We start from the raw sequence: 20,612 nt of genomic DNA, 5'->3' as shown, positions 1-20,612 counted from the left end.
GGGATTACTGCTCTCTGTCCTGGGATAAATGAGGAGGCTGACTCCTGACAACTGACGCTGGAGTCTATAAAGTTAAGTTGAAATATGAAGGTTTTTATGAAAAGGCTCAATATTTTGCATTCAGTTACTCTGGAGGTACATCAAACTGCAGCAACCGTATCCTATTTGTTGTTTAATTGTGTTATTTCTACATAGGAACAGGAGCAGGCTATTCAGCCCCTCGAGTCTATTCCACCATTCAACGGCAGTAACTCACCAAGGCTTCTTCAACAGCACCGGTTAGAATGTGGAACTCGCTACCACATGGAGTAGTTGAGGCGAATAGCATAGATGCATTTAAGGGGAAGCTAGATAAGTACTTGAGGGGGAAAGGAATAGAAGGATATACTGATAGGGTGAGATGAAGAGAGGTGGGAGGAGACTCGTGTGAAGATCGGTTGGGCCGAATGGCCTGTTTCTGCGCTGTAAATTCCATGTAATTCTATGTAAATTTCTCCCTATATCACCACAGCAAGTCTGAGTTGCTGGCACACAGCATTTGCACTGTGTCATAAAACTGTTGCGAAGACCATAAAAAAAACAAAGTCTAATTAATAACGTTTAACTCCGCAAACCTCCGCTCGCTTTGCTAGTGACCCACAGCTTAGCAGTGGACGAGGCATCGAAGATATATTTCGCAAACGTACGGCAGCCTTAAATGGCACAGTTAATGTGAATGATGGGATGTTGCAAAGAGAAATATCTGAGGCAATTCTCGAGAGTCACAGCAACTGGGCCTTTGGTGATGTTACTGCTTGTGACATGGTTTTTACATGATCGGTTTTATTGCGTTACTGCACCCTACGCCTTGCTGCCCCACGCGTTGTGTACACAAAAGAATTTTTTTTAAAGTCAGCAATGACAAATCCCTTTGTGCAGGAATTCAGATATTAAATCAAAACCTAGACTTCAAAAAACTCTCCGGAGCCCGAGAGGCAGGGTTTAAAAGTTGAATCATTTGTCTTTCTGCCACATCAGTGAAGGCCAGACACGGTACGGTGCTATCTTCCTACCAGGGACTTCACTGTCACTGTCTGCAGCACACATACAGCCGCTCACTCTGGTTGGAGGTCCTGTTGGTACGTGACCTCCCTCCTCCACAAGCCCCATCCGGAGCCTTTTTTTTTTTACACATCTCCAATATTTTTATACAAGTAATAAACAAAAGTGTTCAAAGAAAATGGAAAAAAGCACAATTTTTTTTAATGTCTTGTGATTTTTTTCCCGGGTTTTTGCTGGCAGCAATGGCCAGGAGATTGATCTTGAATTCCTTGAGGGTTGGCTAACCATAATTCCTACATGAGATAGTGACTACACGTCAAAAGTACTTCATTGGCTGTGAAGCGCTTTGGGACATCCTGATGGCGTGAAAGGTGCTATATAAATGCAAGTCTTTCTTTCTTTAATCACACACTAGCACAGCATATAATGCTCCAGCCCTTCGAACAGAGGGTCATTGGGCCAAGAGCAGGCCTGTTCTACTGTGCAGCTTGCCTCAATACTAAGCAGTTTTGGCCTCACATCGATGCAGTGCGCTGGAGTAAACTGAAAAGGAGGAGCAAATTTTTAGATAGGTTAGATTGTTCCAGGTTACAACGATTTTAAAACACTAGGTTAATGGGATTACCTGAATTATGCACTACGTAATCAGCGAGGGCCAAATCCTGTCACTAACGTATTGTAAATAATTATTTTGCGCTGACTCAGAGTGTGTTTAAAAGCAACAGAAACACTTCACATTTCTGTTGATGCAAAACACACAGAACTTCACAGCTATGGCATGGCACACCTGAGACACGGTAGTTAGAAAAAAATGTCATTGGGAAGTAGTGCGAAGCTCTATAGCTATACCCATTGCCACCAGCTCCAAGTCGGGGGGAGCTCGTACTCCATTGTAAGTCACTGTCTTTTAAATGAGGCATTAAAAGAAAGACTTGCATTTCTATAGGACCTCTCACGACCTCAGAAACGCTTTACAGCCAATGAAGTACTTTTTGAAGTTTTGTCACTGATGGAAACGCAGGAAACACAGCAGCCAATTTGTGCACAGCAAGCTCCCACAAACAACACTGAGATAAAGACCAGATATTCTGTGCTGGTGAAGTTGGTTGAGGGATAAATGTTGGCCCAGGACACTGAGGGAGAACTCCCCTGATCTTCTTTGAAATAGTGCCATGGGAACTTTTATGTCCACCTGAGAGAGCAGACGGGGCCTCGGTTTAACATCTCATCTGAAAGACGGCACCTTTTGAGCACTCCCTCAGCAATGCACTGGAATGTTGGCCTAGATTTTGTGTTCAAGTTCAGGAGTGGGACATGAATCTACAACCTTCTGACTCAGAGGCGAGAATGCTACCTCTTACAGAGGGAGAAGCCCTATTATAATAATAATAATAATAATTCAACTTTATTGTCATTGTACAATGCACAAGTACATGAACAACGAAATGTGATCTTGCAAGCTCCCATGAGTCCAGTACAAATAACATTAACATTAAACATAAATAGCACCGTCCTGGGAGAAGCAAAGCCGCTGCGTCTGTGCGCGCCGCCATTCCATTTTCCACCATTCCTCCTGTCCGACAATCTTCAGCCCAACGCCCGGGCCTGCTCACCAGCCGCCCCTCCCGGGGCTGCTTCCGTGACCTTCTCACCAACCGCCCGTCCTCGGGGCTCCTTCCGTGACCTTCTGCACCTGGTCTTCCCTGATGGTCACCCCTCCAGGTACTAACCAGGCCTGGCTCTGCTATAGCTTCCAAGCTTTGCCAGTGACCCTGTCCCTAGTCCCTAGTCCCAGGAACAGGAACAGGAACAGGTGCGTGAGTCACTTGGGGAGGGCCTGCTGTGCTTGCTGTGTGCAAATTGGCTGCCGTGTTTCCTACATTACAACAGTGACTACGCTTCAAAAGCACCTAATTGGCTGTAAAGCATTTTGGGGTGTCCTGAGGTTGCTATATAAATGCAAGTACTTTCTTTCTTTTCTCTGTGAGAAAGCATTTCAACTGGAGAAGGCAATTCAGTCAGCAAATTAATGAAAAATCCATTATTCTTGGCTCGAGTTTCAGCAGCATAATTGTGATATCTTGAGACACAGCATATATATACAACAGCACAACTTTGGCTTCCGGTAAGAACTGTACTGCAGATGGCTTTATTATTATATACATCAGTAGTCCACCAGATGGCTCTATTACACTTCTCCCTCCTTATTGAAGAAGTTAATCATAGCAAATAATCATTGTACATGACATGTATGGTATACACAACTCTTGGTATACATTTTTCAAATGGAACCCATTTTATGTTTCCAAATTCTACTAAAGAATTCTGTAACACAAACAAAAGATATGCACTTATTTTCCATATTTACAGATTAAACTTAACCACTGGTTTTCTGTTTCGAAGAGGATACCTTCTTTCTTGAACAGAACTTTCAGATCTTGTTGTAGGACTTTGACTCATTCTAGGCTGAGCCTGCGGAGAATTTTTCTCCAAGGGCTGACCTTGATCTGCATTTGGACTCTCTACACGTTCAGACTGTTTGTCTCCCTGACTCGGGCTCAGACTTAAATTCTGACTTTGTCTTGGACTTGTTTCTGGTACGTCTGATGTAGGATTTGCTGCTGGTACTCTACTTGTAACAAGACTATCTGACTCATCAGAATAAATTGAATCATCCCAGCTTCCAACTCCTTCCACATCTGTAGGCAAGATATGATCAAAGTGAACAAACCTAAGCTTTCCATGATCAAACATCATGACCAAATATGTGCGAGGGCCACATATCTTCACTACTCTTCCTGGTAACCACTTTAACCATTTATGGTGATGGTTCTTCACTCTAACCTTCTGGTTCAACTTCACACTTCTCTCTCTGACTCTACCTTTATCATGACTCTCTTTCTGCCTTGATTGTTTCTCTTCTACAGACTGTGCCAAGTTTGGCTTTAACAACAAGAACTTGGTTCGTGGCTGTCGTTTGAGAAACAACTCTGCTGCTTTTCTACCAGTAGTGGTATGAGGTGTATTCCGATAGGTAATCAGAAAATTTGCCAGTTTGTGGTCCAACGACAACTGACGTTTCTTTGGATTTGGATCCAACATTTGCTCGATGAGGGCACGTTTGACAATTTGTACTGTGTGCTCTGCTGCACCATTTGAAGCAGGGTGGTATGGTGGAACTTTGGTATGTTTCACAACGTTTCTGCTCATGAACTGTGTGAACTCTTCTGAACAAAATTGCGGCCCATTATCAGACACAATTTCTTCTGGGAGGCTGTATGAAGAAACCAATCTTCGCAAATTGTCTAGTGTTTGGCTTGTTGTTATTATCCGCATCGGAAACACCTCTACCCACTTTGAGTGACTATCTATCACTATGAACAATTGCTGTCTTTCTAGCTCAGCAAAATCTACATGTCACCTTTGCCACACTTTGGGAGGCCATTTCCATGGCTATACAAGTACTGATGGTGGTTTCTTGCTCACCGATTAACATGTTGTACACTGACTGACTATGTACTCTATCTCTTTATCTAAACCTGGCCACCATAAGTAACTGCATGCAAAGCTCTTGGTCAAGCGCATTCCCAGGTGCTGGGCATGAAGATCTCCTAACAATTTAGACTGAACCTATTTGGGATAACCACTCTTGCTCCCCACATGATACAATCTTTATCCACTGACAATTCATTCCTACGAACGAAATATGGATGGATATCTTCCTCTGATACCTAGTTTGGCCATCCATTTGCTATGTAATCATACACCTTTGACATAATTGGGTCATGTTTGGTTGCCCTACCAATCTCTTCAACTGTGACTGGCAGTTCATCAATGTATGAGAAATAGAACACTTCTTCCTTATTGGGTGTAACTTGTGATGGGATGGCAACCTGGACATAGCGTCAGCATTATTGTGATTAGCTGATCGTCTGTACTCAATGTCATACGCTGACAAAATCAAAGCCCATCTCTGCATTCGGGCTGCAGCTAAGGTTGGAACTGGGGACTTTTGGATGAAGGATTGCTATCAGGGGCTTATGGTCAGTAACTATGGTAAACGTACGACCAAACAAGTATTTGTGAAACTTCTTGACCCCAAAAAATCAATGACAAAGAATCCCTTTCGATCTGCGCATAATTCCACTCACTGGCACTGAGAGTGCGTGAAGCAAAAGCAATTGATCACTCCTCCCCACTATCTAGTACATGAGAGATCACTGTCCCAACTCCGTACGGAGAGACGTCACACGCTAGCTTGATCTCCTTAGATACATCATAGTGAACTAACATGGTACTCTCTACTAACTGGCTTTTACACTCTTTGAATGCTGTGTCGCATTCTTTTGACCACTTCCAAGGGCCTGTTTTCTCAACAGCTCATTCAGTGGATGTAACAATGTAGCCAAGTTTGGGAGGAGCTTTCTGTAATAATTCAAAAGACCCAAAAACGATCGAAGTTCAGAGACATTCTTGGGAGTGGCTGCATTTCTGATTGCATCCAGCTTTCCCTTGGTTGGATGTAAACCATCTTTGTCTACTCTGTGCCCTAAGTACTCCACTGAGTTTTTAAACAACTCACACTTGTGAGCTGTCACTCGTACTCCGTGCTTCTCTAGTCATTTGAGCACTTCATTCAATACCTCATCATGGATTTGTTTGTTTGGTGCTGAAATGAGTATGTCATCCAAATAACACACTACCCCTTCAATCCCTTGCAAAATTTGGTTCATCACCCCCCGGAATATGTCGGGTGCAGAAGACACTCCAAATGGTCGCCTCCTGAACTGATATAGGCCTCGGTGAGTATTTATAGTCAAGCATGACGTAGACTCTTCATCTAACTCAAGTTGTAGGTAGGTGTTTGTAAGATCTAACTTCGAAAAGATCGGGCCACCTGTCAGCGTTGTGAACAAATCTTCCACATTTGGCAACGTATTGGGTAGATTACACTCTAGAACCTGGTTTACGGTTACCTTATAATCTTACCATCTGACTTAGGTACAATAACAATGGGTGTAGCCCAATTACTCAGATCTACCTTAGAGATAATGTTCTCAGTTTCTAGTCTTTTGAGTTCTTGCTCAACTTTCTCTTTGAGTGCCTATGGTACGGGATGTGGCTTGCAGTAAACTGGTCTTGCGTCCTTCTGCACTCAGACACTCGCCTTGAAGTCTTAGATCGGACTGCCCGTTTCGCTGAACACCTTTGGATACTGCTTGATGACATCGTCTTTCGATGCAAATTTCGCTTCCACACGAAAAATCGTATTCCAATCCAGCTTCAGTGATTCCAACCCATTTCTACCTATCAAGGCAGGCTTGTTCCCTGCCACTACTATAAGAGGCAAGCTCTGACACGGATCCTTGTATTTCATTGGTATGGTGACACTTCCTACTACAGGGATTTGCTCTCCTGAGTAGCCTCACAGCTCTATGTTTGATTTCTCTAGCCGATAATCACGCAACTTGTCGCAATATAGTGATTCCGGTACTACGCTCACGGATGCACCAGTGTCAATTTCCATGGGTATCCTGGTTCCTGCGACATCTACTTGGATGACGATACCTCGCGAATCGCTGTTAGGTACCTTCATGCTCCTGATGACGTGAATCTCCAGAAACTCCTCGTCCTGCTACTTCTCTTCAATGGTATGTAGTGTCTGGCAATTTCTACTTCCAGCATTGCCAGTCGGTTTACTCTTCTGTCGGCATGCCTTCGCAAGATGCCCAGTTTTCTTGCAGTAGAAACGCTCTGCTTTCACATATGGACAGCTTTGAGCGAAGTGTTTTCCTAAGCACCGATAGCGCGACTTCAATGCACTGTTACCTTGGCCAGTTGCTGAGGCCTTGGGGCCCAACTGCCTTTTACTTTTAGCCTGTAGCTGATTCACCTCAGTTGTCTAACGACTGGAAATGGCACAGAACTCTCTGGAGTATCGGTCGGACATATCCATCGACAGAGCTGTCTGACAAGCTAAGTCAAAAGTCAAGTTAGGGATTGTCAACAATTTACGTTCATTTTTCAACCCACAAACAAAGTGGTCACACAAAGCTTGGTCCTGAAAGTTTCCGAAATGACAGTGAATGGATAGCTTTTTTAAAGCTACAATGTACTCTCTGTTACCCTCATCATTTAATTGATCACGTGTTCCAAAACAATAACTTTCAGCAATTTCCAGGGCCTCAGGACTGTAGTGCTGTTTTAACTTTGTTAGGATCTCCTTCAGTGGCATGTCCTTCGGCTTGGCAGGAACAAGCACATTTTTCAGGGTTTCATACACCTTGGGGCCTGCTTCAGTCAAAAAAATAGCCTGTTTCATTTCTAAAACTGCCCGGTTACGGTTTACATCATCGGAGACTTCGACAATACTATTTGCGGTGAAAAACATTTCTAGCCGCTCCACATATGTTCCGAAAGTCTCTCGGTCGCGATGGAACTCACCCAAGCGCCCTATTATTCCCATGGGCGCGGCCATCTGGACTCCGGCAACGTCGACAGTTCAGTCACGTGTGTTCAAAATTTACCTCAGATTTTTTAGTTTTTCTGCAAAGCCAAGAACCTCTAACAGTCCCTCCGTCGGTTGGCAGGATTATCCTCCAACAAAAATTTCAGCTCGGGAATCCGCAATCGCATCCTCATTGCCAATTCTGTGATATCTTGAGACACAGCAACAGCATATATACAACAGCACAACATGGCTTCCGGTAAGAACTGTACTGCACATGGCTTTATTATAATATACATCAGTAGTCTACCAGGTGGCTCTATTACAGTAATAAAGTAACTGAGACAGAGACAGCCCGACTCGCAAGGATCAAGATACTCTGCACCTACTGTGAAAGGTATTAAAAATCAAACTGCACGGATGGCAAGTCGGGGGAAAGATTGTATTGCTTTTGAGCTCAAGACAATTGCAAAAGGATACTGAGCAATGTAATGGGTTTCCCGGCTGCCCAGTGGGCAACTTTTCTGAATTGGATTCAGTGCCATTTCCGTTTTGATTGCAAGTGGAACTGCACTGTGCATTAAAGCTTCCGTCATTGGAACAACTAAAATGGCTGCCAGGGTCAGTCAACCAAATCTTCCATAATGACTGCCAAGTGAGAGCTAAATTCTATCTAGAAATCGTGGGAAAGGAATGGTAACAGAGCTGATGAATAGGCAAAGATAGATCTCAACACTCTCCTAAGGAATTTTAGTCATGAGTAAATATGCCCACACACACACACAGGGCAAAGTGGGAAGATGGCAATTGCAATTCATAGAATCTTACAGCACAGAAGGAGGCCATTCAGCCCATCGTGCTTGTGCCGGCTCTTTGGTAGAACTATCCAATTATACCAACTCCCCCGTTCTTTTCCTATAGCCCTGCAAATTTTAACTTTTCAAGTATTTATCCAATTCCCTTTTGAAAGTTACTACTGAATCTGCTTCCACCACCCTTTCAGGTAGTACATTCCAGATCATAACAACTCGCTGTGTAGAAACAATTCTCCTCATCTCCCCCCTTGCTAATTACCTTAAATCTGTGTCCTCTGGTTACCAACCCTCCTCCCAGTGGAAACAGATTCCCTTTATTTACTCTATCAAAACTCCATATAATTTTGCACACCTCTATTAAATCTCCCCTTAACTTTCTCTGCTCTAAGGAAAACAATCTCAGTTTCTCCAGTCTCACCACGTAACTGAAGTCCCTCATCCCTGGTACCATTCTGGTACATCTCCTCTGCACCCTCTCCAAGCCCTTGACATCCTTCCTAAGAAGAAGTTTTTCCTTTGCAACTAACGTGATGTTAGCCCAGAAATTGCTGTCAGTGGCAAACGTATAATGCATTTGTAAGACATTCCTATTTGCCAGTTTTAGCAGAGGCGTTAACTCGTTTGGGGACACGGGTCAACAGCTGCTTTAAAACAGGGATGTCCTTCGCGTGTGGGGAGTTGTAATCCAGCATTTGGCTTCCGTGGTTATGCAGCGGGTTGGATTTCCAGTGTGTGTGTGTGGAAATGGGAACACGAGTAGCCCATTTAGCCCCGCGACCCTCTTCCGCCATTCAATCAGATCATGGGCATCAGGATTAAGCTCAGCTGTAATGCCCCCACAGTCAAACAGCCAGCCAACACTCACTAAGGTACACACATTAAGAATGAAAACTCGGGGTGAGGTACTGGAGGGAAGCTGGCAGCCAGGGGACCTCACTCCAGCACTGTCTGGAGAAAACGGGGAATCTTTTTCTCGAAAAGTATTTGTGAGAGGGTTTGCTGTGATGTGCAAAGCGCGATTACGCCGAGAAAGATCGCAGGATTTACCACGTGAAGATTCGATTTTACAGCCATCATTACTCGGTGCTTGAGGATCATGCTTCTCCTGTTAGCTCCGGGGCTGTTTAATAAAATATAACGGGCACTCATCATAAATTTATTGAGAAGGTAACTGCTATAGGAAAAGGAGGAGAAAGAAATCACTACAACACATCAGACCCGAACAACTGTTATTAATGACTACAAGATCGAGTGCAAAACAAACACTACAGAATATCAAACATAGACACACACAGACACTTAGACACACACAGGCACACGCATACACAGGTACACACTTTTAGGAAAAATCAAGAGCAACATTTCTGCTGCCATGAAGCCTGAGAGATAGCATTCAGCTACGACACTGGACTGTGGACTGGCAACCTGAAGATTGCGGGTTCAAATCCCTCCATGATGGGTTATGAAGGTACATGCATTAAGCATGAAACATTATGGTTATGCAGTGGATTGGATTTTCCATTGTGTGTGTGTGGGCATCAGGTTCAAGTTCAGTGGCAATGCCCCCCATGGTCAAATAGCTAGTCAGCACTTACTGTCTAAGGATGAAAACTCGGGGTGAGATATTGGAGGAGAGCTGGCACCCAGGGGACCCCACTCCAGCACCGTCTGGTGAAAATGGGGAATCAACCTGGGCCGGAGATCAGCGGAAATCCCGCGGTAATGGTGCAAACCTCACACGCAGTTTCTCCAGGGTTTCTGTTGGATTTATGACGGGAGATCGGGAGAACCCTCTCATAGAAACTCCAGGCATATAAATCTGGTAACCTGTGGCCTGGCCCTAGAAGAAAATGATCATGAGAGCTGGTGGATAATAATAAAAACCTAACTGGCTAATTCCCTCATTCCCAGTCTGACCCACACTGCATGGTTGATGCTTAATGTCCCTTTGAATAGGGTTGCCAACCCTCCAGGGTTGCCCTGGAGTCTCCAGGAATTAGAGATTAATCTCCAGGACACTGCTGCGAGCAACACACTGGGAGAGAAATCACAGGGGCAATTAAAAAAAAGATCAATTTCTTGCAATACTTTTGTTCATTGGTTTTAAGAATATTGGGAGATGGAAAAGAAAGGTTAATTGGCCGAGTGGTGCAGTTGGAGGTGGGAGGTGATGTGATGAGACCTTCAGGAATACACCCAACCACAGTTGGCAACCCTATCCCTGAAGTGGCCTAGCAAGACAGGCCCACTGGGGCAGGTAGCATTGGCCACATCCTGAGAACAAATTCATGCTGTGCTGAATTTGCCACCTTTATGCTGCAAGGTGCCTTCTCCAACACATCTACATTGTATGTAGTGGTTATGTTACTGGAATAGTAATCCAGAGAATAAGGGCTCGATTTTAACGCAGCCGACAGGCGGACTTTTAGGCGTGTGGGGGCTTAAAATCGCAAAACCTGGGGGTCGAGACCCCCCCCCGCCACCTGGTTCCCACCTCCACGCCATTTTAACCTAGGTGTGTCTGATGGACCCGAATCAGTCCTGCCTGCAACAGGTGGGACTGGTCTTTAGGGCCCTTAAACAGCACTAATTGGTCTTTATAATCCCATTTTAACAGGCCCTTGCCTGTTTAACCCTTTTCCCACGTAAAACACGCCTGGTGGGGATCACGCCTGTGAAACCTGGCGTGAACACTATTGGCGTGCTGACAACCAGCTGCAGGCCCAACATTAAAGAGGATATTTGATCAGCCATCATTTGCAGGTGGCAGGACTTTGTTGTCTCAGGTCTGGGGCAACTTTTACCAGGCCTAACCACACCTGTGGAAGGCTGGAGCCTCACACACTTCTCCAGTGTGACCTCCTGCGAGACCCCTCTCGCCACCCTCACTCAGCGCTTCCTCAACAGGCATCTACCAGAAGCATGGGAGGCCTTTTTTTCCTTCCCCTCTTGGCATTAGAGGACCTCCAGCCCCATTCGCGAAATGACACATGCCACAACTGCAGAAGTTGCCATCAGAATTTTTATGAAAAACAAACTGATGGCATTTTTACAAAATACACAGCATTTCACCCAAGTGACTACCCTTGTGACTATTTGTGCTTTATTTTCCTCTTACGCATGCTCCTACGTAGTGGTTCCCCTGTGGCTTCAGCAGATGTGGAGGCCCCTTGCTCACTTTCCTGTCTCGACACCTTTGGCGGGCATCCTCTGGGGTGGCGAGCCTGTGAGGGCTCGCCAGCAGTCTGCTGCTCCTGCAGCTGTGCAGGGGTTGAGACCTCTATCTCCGTTAGGTGTGGACTCCGGCGGGGCTCTGACCGAGGGCCCTGCAGTGGCATGGAAGTGTGAGCGCTTGGAGAGGAGCCCCCACTTCCTTGAGGTCTGCCACCAACCTCCCTCTCATGGGTCAGGTCCCCCCTCAGTGCCTGCAAGTGGCTTGAGAGCAGCTTGCTGCACATCAGGGGGGCCATGGGGACCCGTATCTACAATGGCAGTCCTACTCAGAGGACTTCCATGAAGGTCTGGTTTCTCTGTTCAATAGATGCCCATCGCTCCTCAAGAGATGTCATTCTATTCTGAACACTCACCATGTTTTCCATACCCTGGCGACTAACCTCCTCCATGGCCGTAGCCCTCCTCTCCTCTACCGTAGCCAGCCTTACCACGGAGGCAGCAATCATTTCCACGTAGGTAGCCATCCTTTCCGTGTTGATGCGTTCATGCGCCACTGACTCCACAAAGGCTCTGCTCATGTTCGCTATGGACTCCTCCATTCGCTCCACACTCGCAGCGACTCTGGAGACAAAACCTGCCAGAGACTCCTGCATCTGTGCATGGAGTTCCATCACCTCTGATCTTACGGATGGACCCAGAGGCAGAGGGTCAACATGCAGATGAGCCGAGCGGGCAGAGTCCTGCGCCCTCCGACAAGGACTCTCCACTGCTGTCCCTGTCTCCACAATCTGCTGATGCTCACTTGTGAGCTGTGATACACCAGGTGACAACTCTACTCTATGTCCCGAAGGTCCCACTGAGGTGTGAGTGTCTGCACTGGTGCTGGGTGCGCTTATTTCTGATGATGCTGCGCCCTCAGAGGTTGCAGATTTCTCTGAGGAGTCTGGCATCTCAGGCTCTTCCTCCTGCACACTGGGGACGGGGGCTCTCGATGGTCCTGTGGGGGAGTCAAGGAAAAAGTTAGAGATGTGATGCCAAGGTTACATGCACATTGCATTTTGCAGATGATCATAAGTCCATCTGATGTAGCTTCAGAATCATTATCAGCGACTCATGCAATGCCAATGAGAGAGATGGAAAACTATTCTGTCACCAGCTTGCGGGGATGCTCCTGTCTGTCCTTCCCCAACTTCCACATCTCGGTCTGCCCTGGTAATCTCCAGGACGCCTTCCTCCCAGGGGGTGAGCTGGGCTACTGAGGGCGGCCCTCCTCCTGTCCTGGCTCGCTCTCTCCTGTTGTGAGCTCTCTTTTCCTGCAATGAGGGAGACAAGTGGAGGATGAGTGAGAATGAAGGAGTAAGTGCAGAGATTGCATAGCATAGATACTTAGAAGGAGACAAAGATGGAGTGAGGTTGCAAGACCAAGGGCCCTCCCTGTGTGTAGTCAGTTGTGTTCAAAGCATCAGAGTGAGAGGGAGTGTGAGGGCTGCATGGTGGAATAGTTCTGTGAATGTGAGCATAGAGAGAGAGGGAATGGGTAAGGGTGCATGGATGTGAGTGTCTAGTGGGATGTGCAGGAAGAGATTGGTAAAGCTGAGTGCTGGTGAGGAAAGGCAATGGGGATCAGATTGAGGGTGATGGAAACTTCATACAGTACTTACTTTTCCAGTGCGAAGAAGGTCATGGAATCTTTTCCTACACTGCAACCACGTTCTTCGTGTGAGTCCCAAGGAGTTGACTTGACCTGCCACCTGTAGCCACACAGCCTTGGTCTGGCTGGGAGGCCTCTTCCTCCCTGAAGAAGGGAACAGGACCTCCCCGTGGGCCCTAGCACCATCCAGTAATGCCTGGAGTGAAGCCTCATCAAATTTGGGGGCAGATCTGGCCCTCCTGCTGGCCGTTGCTCCTGCAGGCTCCTGTGCCATCTTAATGGTGAAGTTTGGGAGCCTGCAGAGGAAGCAAGGCTTGCTGTGGATCTTAAAAGCAGCAGCAATGATGACGTCATATTCTGCGACTTTCTGACTGAAAATACTCAATTGCCAAGGCTTCTCACATGCTGGAAATCAATTGGCCAATTGAGTTAAAATTGCATCAATCTCACAGACCCATTTAGAATCGTGTGGGAATCACTAAATTCGGGGAACCCGCCAATTCCCCGCACCCGAGTTAAAATCGACCCCTAAGAGTTCAAATCCCACCAGGGCAGTTTCTGAATTTGAATTCAGTTCAAATAAATCTGGCAATAAAAAGCTGATATCTGTAAAAGTGACCATGAAGCTGTCAGATTGTCATAAAAACCCAACTGGTTCAACTAATATCATTTAGGGAAGGAAGCCTACCGTCCTTACCTGGTCTGGGCCTATAAGTGACTCCAGTCCCACACCAACATGGTTGACTATTAATTGGCCCCTGAAGAGGCCTAGCAAAATAGTCAATTGTATCAAAATACTGCTGCAGTGGTTGAAGAAGAAGGCCCACCACCACCATGGGCAATGAATGCCAGTCTTGCCAGCGACGCCCACATCCCGAGAATGAATAAAAAACACAATTCCCAACCTTGGCATTCTGTGCTGTTTTTAGGGCACTGCTGTCTTCACAGGCAAGGAACAGAACCTCCTCATGTTTCTGACCTTGGGAGGCATGAACTCACAGGATTGTGTTCCAGTCACTTGTTTTTGGACACAGAATACAGCAAGCACTTTTATTTCTCTCTCGCTCTCTTTTTTTTCCGCCAATGTTCTCCCCTCTGCCCGTGCTCTCCTGCAGGCACTGCCTCCTTGCGTGGGGTGCAGTCCTACAGACACCGCCCACCCTACACTACCTCTGCCAATCGGCCAATCTTTGTATGTGAACCTGGACAGTAGGCAGGATATTAGACCATGGGAGGGGCATCACAGCCGATTACCCCCCTGGTCTCGCCCACTTTCCAGCAGGGGATCGCTAAGTGTCATTCAGGAGTGGAAATACTGGGCTATTTCCGCCCCCCCCACCTGCAGGTGTCAGTCAAGGCCCTCTTGCCTCTGACTCAGAAGAGACTTGAGCACAAAATCTAGGCTGACACTCCAGTGCCATGCTGAGGAGTGCAGCACTGGCAGAGGATCTGTCTTTCGGATGAGACGTCAAACCGACGCCCCGTCTGCCCTCTCAGATAGATGGGCATTATTTCGAAGAAGAGCAGAGGAGTTCTCCCTGGTATCCTGGTCAATATTTATCACTCAATCAACATCACTTTAAAAAAAAAAATTAACTGGTCATTATCACATTGTTGTTTGTGGGATCTTGCTGTGCACAAATTGGCTGCTGCGTTTCCGACATTACAAGTGACTACACTATAAAAAAAAACTTCATTGGCTGTAAAGCGCTTTGGGGCATCCCGAGGTCGAGAAAGGCGCTATATAAATGCAAGTCTTTCTTTATTTCTCTAACCCAAGAGTGCTGAGGCCAATTGTAGTGTCTCAACCACCTCCCCCTCCCCCCTACCCAGCAACCCCAGCTGAGATCAGCTGACTTGAAAAGGGATAATCGGAACAGGGCAGGCACATGGGTGCAGGACTACTGCTCGTGCGGAGGACCAGTCTGGTTTGGTTGGGCCGAATGGCTTGTTTCCGTGTTGTAATCTCCACGTGGCGATGCTGATAGGGTGAGGTGAAGTAAGGGTGGGAGGAAGCCCGTGTGGCACATAAACACCAGTACAGATCAGTTGGGCCAAATGGCCTAGGTTTGCACTGTAAACTCTATGTTGGCTGGGAACTGTGTGATCTGATCTGTATGGTTTCAGTTACTCACTGCCTGAAAGCAAATGGGCCATCAGAGCAGCAAGAGCCCATTCCTATCGTTACCAGCAGGCTGCTGAAACACAGCAAATGTATTTCTGAGCTCGAGTTATATCTGTACGACTAACAATAATACTGCAAATCATCTACTTGACAGCCAGCCACTGGAGCCAGGGGCTCACTATCTTTTAATTACCATATTTTGTTTTAATCTCAGTCCAGACAAATGCAAAAGAGCAAATAATCTATTCTGGGCTGTAATTAAAAGCATAAAATGGGCATCAGTCTTTGTGTCCCACAAACCCTGAGAAAAAGCTACTTTTAAACTCAGGGCTCCTGCACTGCCGGCCCCATTAAGCACCATCCTGAGCTTCCAATCTCATTTGTTTGCGTCAACAAGACATTCAAAGGATTTATTTCACTCGCAAACGAGCATTCGTTTATTGGTCCAATAACTCGGAAAGAATTAGAACATGGAAACATTTACCAAGCTCAGAGAGGCTTTGGCATGTTGCCAGTCAATGTGAAGAATTGAAGTTTTTCTGGAAGTAACTCGCCCCGTTTATCCGCCCCGATGACACTGATTTTCCTGGGGTACAATTCCAAGAATGCCGGTGGCCCTCCTGTATTCCTCATGTTGAGTTTTGGCCAGCTACTCCACTGTGGAGGACATCACAGCTGAGTGTGATGGTCTCACACACACACAAACATATTTTCTACTAGCTGGGGGGGGGCCCGGCATTGCCAGGGCTTTTTTGGGCCGCGCGGTTTACGGCCGGCCGCTGCCGCTTCCCCGCTCTGTGTCTCGGGCCGCGCGGTTCACGGCGGGCTGCTGCCGCTCCCCCACTCTGTGTCTCGGGCCGAGCGGTTGTCAGGCCCGGCCCGAGTGACCCCAACTCACCTGCCGCTCCGGCGGGCCGGGAGTGGGATACTGTGCCGGAGCCGCAATGTGGGGGTTTGTTGTGCTGGTGCTGTCGCTGTCGGTATGAAAAAAATGGCGGCGAAATTTCAGGAGGCTGCAGGATTAGGCCTGCCCACACATGGAATTAAATGCCCCCCGTGACGCACCGATTGGTCAACCATCAGGTCACTGAAGTGTAGGATTGGTCAACCATCACGTCAGTCAACGCTATCCCCTGTACGATTGGTGAACCATCACGTCACTCAATAATAGGGTAATAATAATGGGGGATTTCAACTTCCCCAATATTAACTGGGATAGTCAGAGTGTGAAAGGCTCAGAGGGTGTAGAATTCTTAAAGTGCATCCAGGAGAGCTTTTTGAGCCAGCATGTAGAAAGTCCTACAAGAGAGGGGGCGGTACTGGACCTAATTCTAGGGAATGTGGCCGGCCAAGTGGAAGAAGTGCTAGTAGGTGAGCACTTTGGTGACAGTGACCATAATATGGTGAGATTTAAGGTGGTCATGGAAAAGGACAGGGATGGGCCGGAAATAAAGGTTCTAAATTGGGGGAAGGCCGATTTTAATAGGATAAGGCAGGATCTGGCCAAAATGGACTGGGATCAGCTACTTGTCGGAAAATCCGCATCGGAGCAATGGGAGGCTTTCAGAAGGGAGATTGAGATCATACAATGGCAACATGTTCCCGTAAAGGTCAAGGGTGGTTCCAAAAACCACAGGGAACCTTGGATGTCAGGGGATATACGAGAATGGATTAGGAAAAAAAGGAGGGCTTTTGGCAGATACAAAAGGCTAAAGACGGAGGAAGCCCTAGAGGAGTACAAAAAGTGCAGGGGGATACTTAAAAAAGAAATTAGGAGATCAAGGAGGGGCCATGAAATAACACTGGCGAGCAAAATAAAGGAAAACCCTAAGATGTTTTATAAGTATATTAAGGGTAAGAGGATAGCTAGGGAAAAAATAGGGCCCATTAGGGACAAAAGTGGCAATCTGTGTGTGGAGCCGGAAGATGTAGGAGGGGTTCTAAATGAATTTTTTGCATCTGTTTTCACTATGGAGAAGGACGATGTAGACATAGAAATAGGGCGGGGGGACTGTGATATGCTCGAACATATTAACATCGAGAGGGAGGAGGTATTGGCGGTTTTAGCAGGCCTAAAAATGGATAAATCCCCAGGCCCGGACGAAATGTATCCCAGGCTGCTGTGTGAGGCAAAGGAAGAGATTGCGGGGGCTCTAACACATATATTCAGAACCTCTCTGGCCACAGGGGATGTGCCAGAGGACTGGAGAACCGCTAATGTAGTACCATTATTCAAGAAGGGGAGTAGGGAAAAACCGGGGAACTACAGGCCAGTGAGCCTAACATCAGTGGTAGGAAAATTATTGGAAAAAATTCTGAGGGACAAAATTAGTCTCCACTTGGAGAGGCAAGGATTAATCAGGGATAGTCAACATGGCTTTGTCAAGGGAAGATCATGTCTGACTAATTTGATTGAATTTTTTGAGGGGGTGACTAGGTGTGTGGATGAGGGTAACACAGTGGATGTGGTATACATGGATTTCAGTAAGGCCTTCGATAAAGTCCCGCACAGGAGACTGGTCAAGAAGGTAAGAGCCCATGGAATCCAGGGTGCCTTGGCACATTGGATACAAAACTGGCTTAGTGGCAGAAGGCAGAGGGTGATGGTCGAAGGTTGTTTTTGTGACTGGAAGCCTGTGGCCAGTGGGGTACCACAGGGATCGGTGCTGGGTCCCTTGCTGTTTGTGGTCTACATTAATGACTTGGATATGAATGTAAAAGGTATGATCAGTAAGTTCGCGGATGATACAAAAATTGGTAGGGTGGTAAATAGCGAGGAGGGTAGTCTCAGTCTGCAGGACGATATAGATGGGTTGGTCAGATGGGCGGAACAGTGGCAAATGGAATTTAACCCGGAAAAGTGCGAGGTGATGCCCTTTGGGGGGACTAACAAGGCAAGGGAATACACAATGAATGGTAAGACCCTAGGCAAGACAGAGGGTCAGAGGGATCTGGGTGTGCAAGTACACAGATCCCTGAAGGCGGCGGAACAGGTGGATAAGGTGGTAAAAAAGGCATATGGGATACTTGCCTTCATTAGCCGAGGCATAGAATATAAGAGCAAGGAGGTTATGATGGAGCTGTATAAAACACTGGTTAGGCCACAGCTGGAATACTGTGTGCAGTTCTGGTCGCCACACTACAGGAAGGATGTGATCGCTTTGGAGAGGGTGCAGAGGAGATTCACCAGGATGTTACCAGGGCTGGAGCGCTTCAGCTATGAAGAGAGACTGGGCAGATTGGGTTTGTTTTCCTTGGAGCAGAGGAGGCTGAGGGGGGACATGATTGAGGTGTACAAAATTATGAGGGGCATAGATAGGATGGATACTAAGGAGCTTTTTCCCTTAGTAGAAGGGTCAATAACTAGGGGGCATAGATTCAAGGTAAAGGGCAGGAGGTTTAGAGGGGATTTGAGAAAGAACTTTTTCACCCAGAGGGTGGTTGGAGTCTGGAACTCACTGCCTGAAAGGGTTGTGGAGGCAGGAACCCTCACAACATTTAAGAAGCATTTGGATGAGCACTTGAAATGCCATAACATACAAGGCTACGGACCAAATGCTGGAATATGGGATTAGATTAGACAGGGCTTGATGGCCGGCGCGGACACGATGGGCCAAAGGGCCTCTATCCGTGCTGTATAACTCTATGACTCTATGACTCTAATGCGCAGTAGGATTGGTCAACCGCTAATGAGCGGATTTTTGAACGTTTTTTGAACGTTTTTTGTCTACTGTCTGAACAACTTTTGTCTGACCAAAAAGTAAATACACCTATGACACTCCCCTGATCATAACCTTTCTTTTGATATAACATATGTGTAGGTACGCTCTATAACCTTTGAGTGTATAGCAGACACAGAGACAGAGACACCAACCGCTTTATATATACTAGCTGGAGTGCCCGGCGGTGCCGAGGGTTTTTTGAGGGCATGTTGTTGTTGGAAGAGAGGGAGAGAGAGGGAAAGAGAGAGGGGGAAGGAGAGAGAGAGAAAGGGGGAAGGAGAGAGAGAGAGAGGGGGAAGGAGCGAGAGCGAGAGGAGGAAGGAGAGAGAGAGAGAGAGGGGGAAAGAGAGAGAGAGGGGGAAGGAGAGAGAGAGACAGGGGGAAGGAGAGAGAGAGAGAGAGAGGGAAGGAGAGAGAGAGAGAGAGAGGGAAGGAGAGAGAGAGAGAGGGACTCCAGGATGGCAGGTAAGTGGTAGCACTCTTGTCTTTGAGTCAGAAAGCAGTGGGTTGAAACTCCACTCTCGAGACTTGAGCGCATAATGTAGATTGAGGGAGTGATTAATTGTCAGAGGTGCCACCTTGTGGATGAGACGTTAAACCAAGGCTCCGTTTGGCCTCTCAGGTGGGCATAAAATATGATGGGGCATGATTTGAAGAAGAGCACGAGAGAATGGGAGTGATTAAATCAGAAGTTGGAGGTGCGGGGGGGGGGGGGTCAGGGTGGGGTGGCCCCTTTAAGTGAGGATGATTGACGGGGTTCTTGCAGTGTTTGTCTAGATTAATCCAGTCCGCCCTCGCTCCCGTGTTCAAGCAGAGACGCGAGTGCTGGAGCTTCAAGAATCCGGAGGAGGGGGAAGGTACCGTGTTTATATAAGATCTCGATCCCCCCTTTTACTTGCTCACCCCGCTGTTTAATTGCAACCCTCATTTTCCCCACCCTGCCCCGCAGAAAGGGTGGTGGGGTTTTTGTGGACTTGTTTCTCTCGGATTGCTCTGCTGAGTTTGGGGCACTCGCTCGCTCCTCCCGCTATCACAATGCTAGATCAGCGATTTTCCGCCACAGACCTGAACGGCCCGCAGAGCCCGAGCCCAGGAAACTACAATTCCCAGACTTCTGTGCGTCTTCCTTCCGCGTAGCGCCTGAGGCCCAGCCCGAGTCACCTTAGCTCAGGTCCCGCTCTGGGCAGCCGCTGACGTTCACGCGCTCGCTGTCTCCCGCCCCGCCAGCCTTTACCAAGATGGCGGCGATGTCGGGCCGCTTGTTTGTAATCGGGGCCAGCGGGACGGGCGGTGCGTAGCTTGGGCGTGGCTGGCGAGGAGAGGCCGAGGCTTCGAGGCCTGCAGGCGGGGTAACCCTCCAAGGTTGCGACGCCCGGCGGAGGCAGCGAGTGAAGAGCAAAAAATAGGGTGAAAGCTAGGAGAATTAATGAGCTTAGAAAAGATATTTACAAATTAATTTACTTTTTTTTAAAACAATTTAATTGTGTTACTTAATGCGGCGGGTGCCCGTGTTCGGCATTAAAAAAATGGGGGCGAAGTTTAGGAATCAAGATGGCGGCCACTCAGCTCAGCTCAGAAGGATTAGGCCCGCCCACACACGCAATGAAACGCCCCCCGTGACGCACCGATTGGTCAA

The 20,612-nt window shown here is 47.2% G+C and overlaps 1 pseudogene; it reads right to left on the bottom strand.

The window, feature by feature from the left end:
- Positions 1 to 1,138: 1,138 nt before the first annotated feature.
- Positions 1,139 to 8,886, bottom strand: LOC147100712 (uncharacterized; annotated as a pseudogene).
- Positions 8,887 to 20,612: the final 11,726 nt, after the last annotated feature.

This window comes from Somniosus microcephalus, chromosome 25 (assembly GCF_052327205.1).
Source record: "Somniosus microcephalus isolate GS21.2 chromosome 25, FLI_Smic_1.0, whole genome shotgun sequence".
Taxonomy (NCBI): Eukaryota; Metazoa; Chordata; class Chondrichthyes; order Squaliformes; family Somniosidae; genus Somniosus; species Somniosus microcephalus.
This window is presented reverse-complemented; position numbering and strand designations above follow the sequence as displayed.